The 13,685-nt window shown below is 33.6% G+C and overlaps 1 long non-coding RNA gene across 1 annotated transcript in view; it reads left to right on the forward strand.

Moving 5' to 3' along the window:
- The window catches only part of LOC107000989 (uncharacterized), a 70,703-nt gene that overhangs the window by 35,032 nt on the left and 21,986 nt on the right, over nucleotides 1-13,685 (forward strand). Inside the window, exon 3 of the long non-coding RNA XR_013400710.1 lies at nucleotides 1,660-1,864. This is a non-coding gene — a long non-coding RNA (uncharacterized LOC107000989). The remainder of the gene's footprint in view (nucleotides 1-1,659; nucleotides 1,865-13,685) is intronic.

The raw sequence follows: 13,685 nt of genomic DNA on the forward strand, positions 1-13,685 counted from the left end.
ACATTTCTGATTTCTTTGTTCTTTTGCTTTTATGGAATCTGACTCATTTCTTACTATCAGCCCAAGATACAAAGGATAAAGAGTATCTTACTCTCAGAAAGATATCTGTATCTATATAGATATATAATTTCTAAGAATTTCTGAAATCGTATTTTCTCCCTCCCATGCCGATTCTGGTGGGACTTTAGAAACCTTTTTGTCTTCCGAGGATGAAAGTATCTTGCTGTGTAGTTTTAGGAATCCCTAAATCATCTCATCCTCATTGTGTATATCTTAGGTTGCATCTAAATACATTTATCAGTTTATCTTTGCAGCACTTTAAGCTAAACAGAGATTTTGGGCCCTCCATGGCAGGAATGTTCTCACGTAAAAATAAAATGTAATTTAGGATATGTATCATGAATTATTAATATAGTGTACCGCAACTGCAGTTTTCACAGGTAGAGATAAAACATTTTGGGTTGTGTTCAGCAGCCAAATATACACACTTCTTAGGTAAAATCAACTTCAGAATCACATTTTAACTTTTCCCTAAATTTCTCCATCCCAGAAAGACCTACTAATTTATTGATAAATAAAACTTTATTACTTTATGATATAAAATTCTCTTTCAAATTCTGCTGTGCAACCTTTTTATTTTGTTGATACGCAAACATGTTGGTGGTAATTCTTTAGTAAAAATCGCATCAAGGTAACAGCTTACCATGTAGATCAAGCCTTTTGCTGCTCCATTGGATGCTTCGCTCTGGAAAACATTGTTATATCATTTTGTGGGAATCTTCTATGCATTACCTAATATATATTGAGATTTCAGTAAATTCGTTATGCATGTGTTGTGTATATTGATCAATCAGTAGACAGACTTTTTGAAGGAAAAATTTGCAATGTGATGATATCTTCCCCCAGCTTAAATTTGTATGTTATTTTTAGCTGACATGCCTGAATTAGTTTTCTAACGTTATTACATAAAAATATAATTTGAACTTTTTGCAAAGATAAGTTTCAGGATTTGGATTTATAGAGTACTCGTCTTCACGAAAAAGGGATATATGGAGATAATTTCATAATGTCAGAATACTGATTCCACAGGTTGACTTGGGCTACCTTGCTGTAAAGCTGGCTCTGCTGGGTAACAGCTGACTCATAGGCATCACCAACACAGCACAGAGGTAGAGAAGAAAATATTAATACAAGGGCATCTGAAAAAGGAGCTGTGATCAATTTCCTAAAACTTTCCTTAAATTTCTAATGTCCTGTAGCCTTAACATTGGGATTGAAATCCTCCCTGTTGCAAATTAGCACATACCCTACTGTCTGAACTCAAAACCCTAGGAACTACTGTCTGAGATCTGAATGTATTCTTGGTTCCAAATCAATCTTGTCACTCCTCGGAAAGCAATGCAAGATAATAAGTAGTATTCACCTGATTGCTTTCCTGCTCTGAGACAGCTGGTGACGCGTGTCTTCCTGATAACCAGGAGTTTCAGATCTAAGGCAGGGATAAAGGGAAACTGGAAGCTCTCGGAATCTAAATGTGACAGTCGATGGCTGAGGAGAGGGTCAGAAGGAATAGAATCTGTGACACGTATGAGAAAGGAACAAAATGTATCTGCTCTGGTTGCAATGATTAGATGTCTCTTTGTCTGGCTTTCCTTGCAGTGGGTGACTGATCATACCCGCCGGCTGGCTAATGTCATAATTAACAAAGTTGCTACTACATCGGCAAAGTTTAATCGAAAAATTTGCCAGTGATATGATGGCATTGTCACAGAGATCACAAGGGACACGGAGTCGACTTTTGCTCAAGATGGAACGACAGAGCTGTGTAGGCAACATGAGAAATTGCAAACTTGTTCGGCCAAAGGTATGTTTCTTTCATAATTCCACATCCTAGGTTTTCTTATTAAGATTTTCTTTTGATGGTTCATGGGTTCTTTTTTTGTTTCTTGACCGAAATGATTCAGAAAAAGATCCATATGCTTTTCGGGCATTTATAACATATTCTCTGAAAGCTTTTTTTTTCCCTAAATCTGTAAATTCATAATATAGCTAAACAGATTTTGATGATGAAAATGGAATATAAAGCAATATTTTCCCTGTTGGGTCTAGCTAATCTTTATCAGTTTTCAGAATAAGTATTTGGTAACAAATATCAGTGGGACATTTATATTGTATAACATTGGATTTATTTTGCTCGACAATGTAAAAGCCGTTGCTCTGCCTTATTCTATTGTGTCAACCTAGTTCTAGGAAAGGAGAAAAAGCAAAGTGTAGTTATAGAATATGTAGAGGTTCTATTTTAGTTTCAAGACATGCTCAAAGGAAAGCTAAGGTCTTGACTTAAGTCGCACAATGTAATTGGGGCTTTTTGAAACAACATTTATGAAGACGACTATCTCTTGAAATTATGTGCTATTCTCCAGGGCCAGTCTGGTCAGACTATTTACGTGTATTTTCTTTTTACTGTGATTTGCTTTGCTTGATTGAATATTCAAGAATTGAGGAGTTTCACAAACGACAGCCTTCCTGTATTGCTAATTAATTAGTGTGAATATTGATGAGGAACGGCATGCACCTCTGTGTATGTGGCTGTGCACTTAATCTAAGTACAGAGAGGGAGGAAGAGGTCTCAAAAAATATGCAGAAGGCAAGTTTGGGTTATTTATGCTGTGTCACACCACCGTTACAATATCTAGGCAATCAATTTGCAATATAACTGGGGACATATATTAAGGTTCTTTCCCTCCACGGTCATCTGGGTCACTATATCATGGCAAAATGCAATAATTTGTCTTTTGCCCATTACTGTTGTCTTTTGTATTAATAGCAGTTTTTAAACATCATGAAATAACATTTTGGAAACAAATTTTGCACAGCATGTATATTTTAATCAGCTCATTGAAACTTTCTTATGGTTTTATTTCTAATGATGGGAGACTAGACGTTATCAATATATTCATTTTAAAATTTGCGGTCACATTTTATGTTCTCAAATAAAAAATGAATCATTTTATGGGATTATGAATTTTAAAGCCTTTGAGTGTCCAGATAATTTTAAACACTGTTTATCAAAATTTTGGTGGAAATTTGATTTAACAGATTTGATGGAAATTGACTTAACCGAAATTTAATGACATCGGTAAGAAAAACTGAAAATGGAGATTTAAATCATTATTTTATTAACTTCGGGACACCATTTTTACAGGAGAGTGTTATTCTTGTAATAACTATCTTTTTGTTTGTCTTTTGTTTCCTTAACTTTGATTCCCCACCCTAGCCCAATGTCTGGCACATAATAGACATTCAGTAGGTATTTATCGAGTGAATGAATTAATGAATTTAAGTATTTCCTCTGTTATTCAAAGCTGGTTAACATTTGCTTCCTCCAAATCAATAAGTTTTGTATGCAGTAAACATTGTGAATAGAAATAAGTAGATGAATGGCACAATCACAGACAATAGGGAGGATTAAGTGCCTAAAATAATATATTGTTATTTTAACCTAAACCACCATAATATTTTGTGTAATTGAGATTTGGTATTGTCAGAACTCTGTTGAGAGTATTGAAGGTCTATGAGGATTAGATAGTGCCCAGGAAGTGGTTCACAGTTGATGTCCCGTTTTTAGTTTTTTTTTTTTTTTTTTTTTTTTTTTTAAACAGGATTATCTCCAGAGATGTGTAGAAATGAACTCTCATCAGAGTTTCAAAGGAATTAATGTTTTTTGGTAAAATGTGCTAATGTAAAGAGTTAGAAGATTAGTGATACATAATGAAAGCAATGCATTCTTTCGCATGGAAATGGGAATATATAAATGTCCTGCAGGTGATTGGCGTTGTAGCAATTTTATTGAAGATTAAAGTTTGATTGACCTTTGTTAGGGTGATTAACCCTTCTGAAATTAAAAGCCAGAGCTGAATTATCCTGCTCAATTTAAATGCAAACATTGAGCAGGTCGTATGTCATTCAAATAATAATAATAAGAAAATCTTCCTATTTTAATTTTCATTTTTGCACTTCTGATTGGTATGCTGCTTTAGAGGGACCATAGCTCTCGCAAAAGCATTCTGGTGGCAGAGAATATAGAATAACATTACAGATAATTGGGAACATACAGAGAGAGTCCCAAGCACTACTGCCTGCATTCAAAACATGAAAACCACCATCCCAACAAAAGCAGGGAGCATGAAGCCAATCTATGCACACTGAAAATGTATGGTCCCAATAGAAAAACAACCTAGGGATGTCCTGAAGGAGTTAGGAATAAATAACAATGACATCTCTATTCTAGTTCAGTGCCAACCACTGAAATTGCATATCAATATCCATGTTAAATCTACAAGATGTCTCCTGAAAATGCGTGCTTTTTGGTACAGTTGCTTATGAAGCAATTTCTAAAAGTTGATTATGTCTGATGTCTGGAATTTCATTCTCCATGATCTCTGATACTTTCTGAATATATTCAGTGTTTTCATTAAGTCCAAAATGCTGTAGGAGAAGCTAACTAATTATTTGCAATGCCATTTAATGGTTTAGTTTTATTTTTCTTTGTTAAATTTTCTGAGCCTTGGTGAAAAGTTGTGTATTCACATTGCTTCAAAAACTGTTTCCATTTTTCATATCAAATTAATTTGTTTAGTTCTAAGTCAGTGAATATTTTTCGTTTTAGGTCCCATCACATAGTGAATGCATCTTCCTTTTATGTGTCTGTGAACTATTAAAATGATAATAAAGGTTCTTTTCCTTCCATATGTAATTTATTTCTCTCTTTTCATCAAAGAATTCACTCTGAATCTGTCAAGGTAGAAAAGTCCAAGGCATTATAGTGTAAAAATTAAGAAGCCTGGAGGTGCTATTTTATTTTTGCACAAGCTTTTCATGTATTCTTTTAACATCCTTCTGAAAGATAGGCTCCTACTCCAAGCCTGTGAAGAAAGTCAAAGATGAAAAACTTGTGATAGAGTGACTGAGATTATTCAGCTGGCAAAGTCACTCCGGCATCCTCCAGAGAGTTGGATAATACGTTGAAGCATAGATTAATAATATGTTTAACTAAGATCTGTTTGCTGTAAGGATAATTTCCTAATTCTTAATTGTGGGACAAGTGTTCAACCATAAATTGTAAACAAATATGTTGTTCTGTACCTTGTCTGATAAAGTGTAGATTATCAACTTTAGCTTCGGTACATTCCATTGTCAAACTTTAAAAAATTCAATTGTTTCATGATAATACTTGTTTTCTTATTAAAGATAATTTTAACTAAAAGATAAACATGACCACTAAATTATATCTCTAAAATAAGCAATATTAATTCTTCAGACATAATTTAATTATCTTCTCTAATTTAATCTTATTTTACCTCTTAACAGAACCAAATGAAAATAATCTTCAGTATTAAAATTCGTTATAAATACAACATTCTCTGAAGTACAAAAAGCTAATGTGCTGAACTACAGATAACATCCTTCTCTACGTTGTCATTAATTATTAGCAGTCTTTTTATTAAAGAAAATTATGGGTTTGGAAGGTGAAATTCATATTGTCTCAGTGTAGAAAAAAAGTATTAGTGAAAGAGCAAAGGAAAATAAGATTATACTTTGCTAAATCCCAGATCCAATAATTTATTTTGCTTCAGTGTGCTTCGAAGACATTTTATTTCTTTATGTTGCCTTTGTTTTCTATCAAGATTGGTTTCCACCTAATCCACCCAGTCCCAGCCCTGACATTTTCTCTTACAGTTGTGAAATAACATTCTTTGCTATGAATAAGCCAAGATTAATCCATTTGATATTTTATAGACTGCATATTTTAGCTGGAGTGTTTCTGTTTAAAAAGCAGACTGTTTTAAAAAGTGACCAATGCTGTTGTTTTATTTGTTGTGCATTGTTTCTGAGTCAGCAATTTAGTTGAATTTTATTGAAATTTAGAGTAGATGTACTACAAGCGATTTTATTCTGCTGGACTAAGGAGAGATGGCAAGTGGCAGACTCAAGGATTTCCTAAGTTTTTTAAAAAAATTATTCATAGTTAAAAAGTAGTCATATATAAATTTTTTGAGATTATCCTCTTTAACAGACAATAATTCTAAAACAAAATTATTTGGTTAATAATGGTCAATGGAATTACTTCTTGTAATTTATTTAATAAAATCATAAAAAATGCTCTAGAAACAATAAGTGTCCCAGTGTTAACTTTCCAACTTAATTAGGAAGACTAGTTTTCTACGACTAGTTTTCAAATGAGTTGGAAGGTGACCTAATATAGCGTAGTGGTCTGTGGCCTATTTGATACAATTTATGCTATTTGTATTAAAATTATCATACTATCTCTGTACATTACTTTGGAATCAGAGAACTTCATAAAAAGATACTTTTAACTCAAATGCCTTCAGCATTAGCATTTCTGGAGCCATCACTGACTAATCTGTATTCAGTTTTAGCAAGCCTTTATTAAGCACCTACTATGTTTCAGGTACTCCTCTCAATCCGGTGAGGTGAGCCTATGAGCCATGTTGTATAAACAAGAAACTCACACTCAGACTGGCGAAGGTTTTACCTGAAGTCAGATAGCTAGTCAGTGGCACGGCCTGGTTTGGAAGCTGCTGAAGCCTTTCCTTCACCAAAGCTGTCTTTGGGATAATCATGGCATTCCACTTTGCTAAAACTTGGAGACTGTGAGAACAGGATTCTTGCAAGACGAATTTAAACCATTTCTGCAGAAAAAGGAATTTACTAAAACTCAGGAACTATGATGAGATAATTAATTCTGTACCGATTCACTCTAGAGGAAGTAAGAGAAGAAGGGGTTTACAGTGCTTTGAGTAACAACACACTGGGTCACCCATGCAATGAACATTACTCAGTGGGCTTCTTTCATAGAGAGAAGACGTTTTCTTCCGCAGATATTAATAGTTTAGTTCATTGAAAACCAATCATTAGGCTCTGTAAAAAATTGTCTTTCAAATGCTTGTGCTTACCTATCTTTCTTTTAAGATTCATAAATAATTATGTTTCACAGAATCTTAAAGTCAGAGGCATCCGTCCTACCTCATATGGTTTCTTTGGTGTGAGCAGTTTGACAACCTGTTGATAAATGTCTCTATATTTTATAATTCCTGCTCTTGAAACTGAGTATAAGTCTGTTAGATGTCTAGCTGTCAGGAATTGCCCAATTATTTATGACAAATGCATTTAAAGAAATACGTAGAAAAAATATTTTTGATAAATATCAAAAAATAAATATAGAAGTACAGTATTGCTGCAATGGGAGAAAAAATCATGCAAAATAATTGAAAAAAAATTGTTTTCTCCTTTTCTTATGAGAATAAAAGAATTAACTTGAGTTATGCAAAAAGTAAACTTCTACAAAATTAGACCAGGAGGTTCCAAAAATTTGGGATTGACAGATTGATTTTCATTTGGTGATTTCATCAACCTTCTCATTGTTGATTCTTTTGGTTTGTAAACTCTCTGAAGTTGACACAGAGAAGTGTAGTCAGTTTAAATCCATCTCTATATTTATCCGCGGGGCCTAGAGGAGACCCTGATATGTGGTAGAGAGTGAGGAAGTGTTTGTTAACTTGGATTGAAAGTGACTATTACCATTAAGATAAAAGTAGGGACACTGAGCCCAGTACTTCATTGTAAAGGCCTGGTGTTTACACTAAGAAATAAACCTAAGCTTCAAAGTCTGAAGGAGGAAAAATAAGTAGAAATTTGTCAGTGTGTATATTATACACAAATAATCTCCATCCTAGGTTATTCTTATATCTACTTCAGATGCTTTTTAAAATGATCCAGATTTCTTTACTTTAGCTTTAACTTATGCCCATAAATCTCCCCTTAGCCAGAACTTGTTAGTCACTAGTTAGCCACTTATTACTTCACAACAACGAAACTAGTTTTTCTGAACTGATTAAAATATTTAATCAAAATGATCAGTTTGGCTTATGTTTGAAGAGAGAGAGGAAAAACAACATAGAGTCTTCATTTTGAAAATGAATGAAAAAACAACTAAAGGGCATTGTGTAGAATCAGAGAAGTTGAAGAATATTTGCAGGAAAATAAATTGCTATTGTAATTCTAGTTACAAATGAAAGTGTTTTGTAGCAGGGAAAATTAAAGTGTGTAATAAAATGAGACGTACTGAGAGAATCTTTCCTAAGAGATGCTAGACAAGATGGAAGAACAAGTTTGACCAACATCCTTTCTAATTACATAAATACTTGAGAATTCATTAACCATTTGAGTCCTGCTCGATGATTAAACCCTTAGGCAGATGTGAATCAACTTTACTATGTGGAAACATTGAGGAAAACATTTATAAAAAATATGATCCAATTTCTGAAAATACAGGCCAATTAAAGACTGAGATTTAATTTAGGAATTTTACTCTGTCTGCATGATGTATATATCAATGATGATTTCTCTTGTCTCACTCTTTATCTTCACGAGCAAAAGGAGATTTTTACTTATTGACATATTATTGAAAAATCTCGCTTTTTTGCAAAATTACACATTTTTTTTGCATAAATGTGCCTAATTACCTGAATTCAGTTTTGATTAGCAGTGTTAATTGATGCAGCTGTGGATGGTATCTGTTTACCCAAATTACCATGTGCAAACAGCAATATGTCTGGAAGTGAATATGCTAAACTGAAAATACTAATTAGGTAAGACAGATTGTTATTCAAGTCACATCGTGGAGCTTTCTAATGAAAGCCTGGATGTGTCAGGGTTTCATGATATTCAGACAGAAATGTCTATATTACATATGATTTCTAAATTTAATTCATAAGAACAGATGGGATGTCAGCCAGGGTTCTTCTTCCTTATTCTGGTATTAATGTGAATATTTTACTCAACTGGAGATATATTCATGTGTTTTTTTGTGGCAAACTCATCATGTGCTTTGACAATATGCCAGCCCTGTACATCCAGACACGTCTATTTCTTGATCAATATATTTGAAGATTATATCCACCTACCATGCCAAAGATGAATACGAATAAGCCATCTTGCAAGCTTAATCACATCAGCTGGTTAATTTAATCAAATCAAATAATAGAAAGGTTAGTTAAACAGGCAGCTTAACTGAGTAATATTTTATGGATGTTTTCCTTTTGCAACCCCCAAAAATAATAATAAAGGTTTGATCCTAGGATTCTTAAGAATCAGTGAGCAATTCACAGGACTGAAAGGTGAATTCTCGTTGCCTTCAGGTTGTTTTGAATCTCTAATCATTTAAAAATGGATAGCAAAACAGTGCTTATTTTCTAGTGCCCGGTTTTAAAGTGTTAACAGCCTTTTTTGTCTTTGGTTTCCATTACTTTTGTCTTAATGCATGACCTGCTTTGCTTAAGGTTTTTCTTGAAAGAAAGCATTAATCTTTACTTTCTGCTGTGGCACTCAGAACTCATTAATGGCAGTGTAAGTTAAAGGTATCTGAAGCTTAGAGTACAAATCCTGCACATCAGATAGTGAAGAAATAATGGACCCATCTTTCCTTTCCCAAGAGGCTAAATAACTGTGCTTAATGCATAATAAGTCTCCTCTTCCCAAAGGCTATGAAAATAAGGCCTCTTGACTCAACCTTAAGAGTTTAAGACCCCTATTAGATATTTTAAGATGCCATGAGCTAAATGGGGGTGATTTTCATGATGCAAATTTGAACATAATTATAGTTCGGCACATTTAATTTAGGTTTAAGTGAGAATTATAATTACCAAAAATTGAATTATTTCAATTATGCTAATTTCTATCCCCAAAGTTTTGTGTAATTTGGGTTCTCTAAAACAGGTTTAGATCCTGCAGAATTACAATGGAGTCTAATACTAAAAATAAAAAATTTGTGAAAATGATTCACAGCTAGTTACATCTTAGGCACAGAAATGTTGACATACTGTTAACGGGCCCAGGAAAACTGGAGGGACCAGAAATGGCTTAAATCAAAAATAGAAAAAAGGACATTATATGTTAACTGTTTGGGCCATTTGATTACCGTTTTCTACATCAATACTAATTTTAACATATTATTGCTATTTACTGTCTAATCAATGAAGCTAATTTCAGTATTTTAAAAATAAAATGTGTGTGCATTACAGTTATGATTATTTAATAGTACACTTTCAGAAAAAAGAATACCGTAGTCACCTTCAGAATTATCTTGCCTTTGATTATCATTTAAAAAGCATTAGGCCTTTCAAAGGCGCTTAATGTAAAATTCCTTAATCCTTGGAGATGAAAAGTTGGAAAGTTTCATTTCTCTGTGGCTGAAGGTAGCTTGGTAAATACTCCATGGACAGTGCAAAAGAGTTCTTTGTTACAGAACCAGAGTGTGTGTGTATGTAAACTGTGTGTGCACATACATTCGTAAAATTGCCTGACCGTTGAATTGAGACACTAGATTCGGCCAGCCAGTTTGATTTGTCAAGTATGTGTATTGCTGAGTTCACTAAGGCAACTGCTAAATAAACCTAAGTCTGCTTTTACAGCACAGACAAAGGAAGAAAATTCCTTCCTAAAAGTATAGCAATCTATTCAAAATAAAACGATGCCTGGGCACTTTTTGCTGTCATGAGATTATCTAAATATTTTAGTGAAGTGTTGTTTTGTTTTGTTTTAATCTTCATGTGGAGATGCGAACTTGTTTTGTATAAGACTCTTGACAGATATGAACATTTCTACATTTTAACTTTAAAATGGGAAACAGGTCAGTGATGTCAAATCAAAAAACAGGCCTACGAAATTGTATCAGACATTTCAATGAATTGTCTTTAGGCAAATCACCCAACCTCAGTGTGCAAATTAGTTAATTTTAAGAATAAATATAGCTATCTTTCTGACTTATTAAGGATTTATCATTTGTACCCAAGGTTCAACGGATCTGTAAATGAAGTGAATGAATCTTGTCTTTGAACTCTAATTGGCATTAGAGGAAGACAGGTCTGACTGAGTTAAAGGCTGAAGGACTTAATCCTTTGAAGAAATTTTGATTTAGTTTTATTACTTCTAAGTATTGCTAATATATTCTAAAATTAATTTGACTCTGACTGCTTGGTGTATCCTGATTTCCTTTCCAAAGGATAGATTGTAGGCACATTGAGGGAAATCGCCTATTTCTTTGTTAACCTTCCGCCTAACCACAGCCACAGCTTTACCACTGAGTAGTGTTGTAGTGGTGTGCACACAGTAGGGACACTTGAAGTGCTAAGAAAGTGAACAGTGGTTACCATGAATAAAAACTATGACCATTAACTCCATTTGTAACTGTCAATCACCTATATTTTACGATCAGTATATTACCTGGACCCAGGGGCCATAAACCACCTAAAGACATTTTAAAAAATTTAAAGCTGTTTTTGAAAAAGATATATATTTTTGGTTGGCTTAATTCTATGGATACTAAGGAACTCTATAACATTTCACAAAGAATAGAATTCATTTGAACTTGTTCTCTGAAAAATATAGCACATGGATTAATATACACTTGGATTAATGCAAATTTCAGACAAATGGGACTTGAATTGCTAAGCAAAGCTTTGTAGACAGGCAGACCTAAATTCAAATTTTGCCTGTGTCATTGCTAGCAGTGTGACTGGGAGGCATTTTCCTAGATCTTTTGGACCTTAGTTTACCCATCAGGAAAAGAAAGAAAATAATACCTATTTATAGTGGTGTTGTGAATGAACTAGATAATGTATATAAATGCCTTAACACAATGCCTAACATCAAGTTGACACTCAGTAAATAATAACTGTAATTACTGCATAAAGTACAGTAGCTCTGTGTTAGAAACCAACAGAGGCAATTAGAGAAGTTTTTAAAATCCGGCATTCATTAATTTACTTAAACCTTTATGCACTAAAATTTCCAATCAGCATGAGTGTATCCATAGATTAGATATAGATAGATAGATACACAAGTCTATTTTTGTCCCAGGTGTATATATATGTGTTTTGTACACATACATATATCATTTATATAAGGACAAAATTAAATACTTGGCTTACTAAAAGTATATAGTACATACACTTCTGGCTTTTTTATTTTCTAATGATTTCTAGCAGCTATACAACACTTCATAGCTCAAAAATAATTCTATACACATTATCATATTTGATTTTCACAGCAGCAAGACAGGACAAGTGATATTGCATTCATTTTCTATAAAATACACAGAGATGTTAAGTGATTTACTTGGTATTACTTCAGTGAAAACAGGAAAGATGAAGGTAAGAAAATACACTTGGAGTCTTTTTCCAGACTGTTTGGAAAAACAAGCTAATAATTCTATTTCTCCATGGAATATTGGCAAACAAAAATGTCTTAAGTGAATAATACTACATTTAAGTGTAGGGCACAGAAATGAGTATATTAAGAAATCCAGGTTTCAAAAGGTGGATAGAATTAGTTTCTCCTCAGTAAACCTTTATTAAGATACTCTGACTCACTGCCTTACTTACAACAGTTAAACATTCTCATTCCCACTCTTATTAATAGGACTTGTATGAAAATGGAGTAGGTGAGTTAGAAAAGCCGGAACCAGGAACTTAAGTCTCCCTCATGTTCAGACAGAAGCCCAGAGATTTAAATATGATAAAACGTCTAGAGATTTCTTAAGAAATTAGCACATGGAGCCAGCTTTTTTTTTTTTAAGAACATTCTTCCTTTTTATAAGGGGTTTTGTATAGGAAACAGAAAATGACCCAAGGAAGCCATTGGATTAATATATTTTACTGATTTAACAATTGTCTTACAAATACCTTCTGTATGTGAGCTATTGAAAAGGCACTATAGGAACATAAAACATGCAGGCACAATGTCTTCAAGGATCCTAAAGAACTATCCTTATTATTATAATAATTACTATATGCTTATTGCAACAATGATATAATTAGCCAATAAATTATTTGTCGTTTAATTCTATGGATATTAAGAAACACATTCATTCATGTATTCCTTCAACAAGCATTTATTCCTTCTCGCATTAGGTAGTGGAACATGAATGTGGGCTTGGAAGTCAGGTAGCCTGATTTTAGATCCTTGGTTCTCCACTAATTAGAGTTGGGAACAATTATATGAATGTTAGTTTCCATGTCTATAAAATTGAGTTGATCATAAGATTGATATGAGAATTATTATTTGCAAGGTACTGCCCCTTGTGCGTGGCATACGCAAGTACTGCTACTATTATTATTATTGTGCTTCTCCACTCAAGGGATATACAAGTAGTTGGGGAGTGAAATAAACACACCTGAAGCAACTAGATAATTTTAATATGACATGGAAATAATGCAATTTCACTTGGCCTGGACTCTACAGGTGCTGATAAATTTAGAAACAGGAAAGGACTTCTAGAAAAAGAGAAAATAATGCCAAAAATGTTTTCTGTACAGTGTGGTGTCTACATCTAGCCATGTCTTTGTTCAATATATGCAGCCTGATGAACACCTCCCTGGGGACCACTGTTAATTTAGAAACCTGCAACATCTGTGCAATTTAAGTAGGATCAGAGCCCAAACTCCAAAACACATAGAATATGATTTCCTTTTCAGTGTGGCTGAAGAGGACCACATCCATCCCTGGGGCTTTGATTCATGAACTACATGGCCCTAATTGATGTAGGGTTGTTGCCTTTTCAGATAGCACGCATGGCAGAGTTTCAGTGTGTTTGGACTTGTTCA

Source organism: Macaca mulatta, chromosome 11 (assembly GCF_049350105.2).
Source record: "Macaca mulatta isolate MMU2019108-1 chromosome 11, T2T-MMU8v2.0, whole genome shotgun sequence".
In the NCBI taxonomy this organism is placed as follows: domain Eukaryota; kingdom Metazoa; phylum Chordata; class Mammalia; order Primates; family Cercopithecidae; genus Macaca; species Macaca mulatta.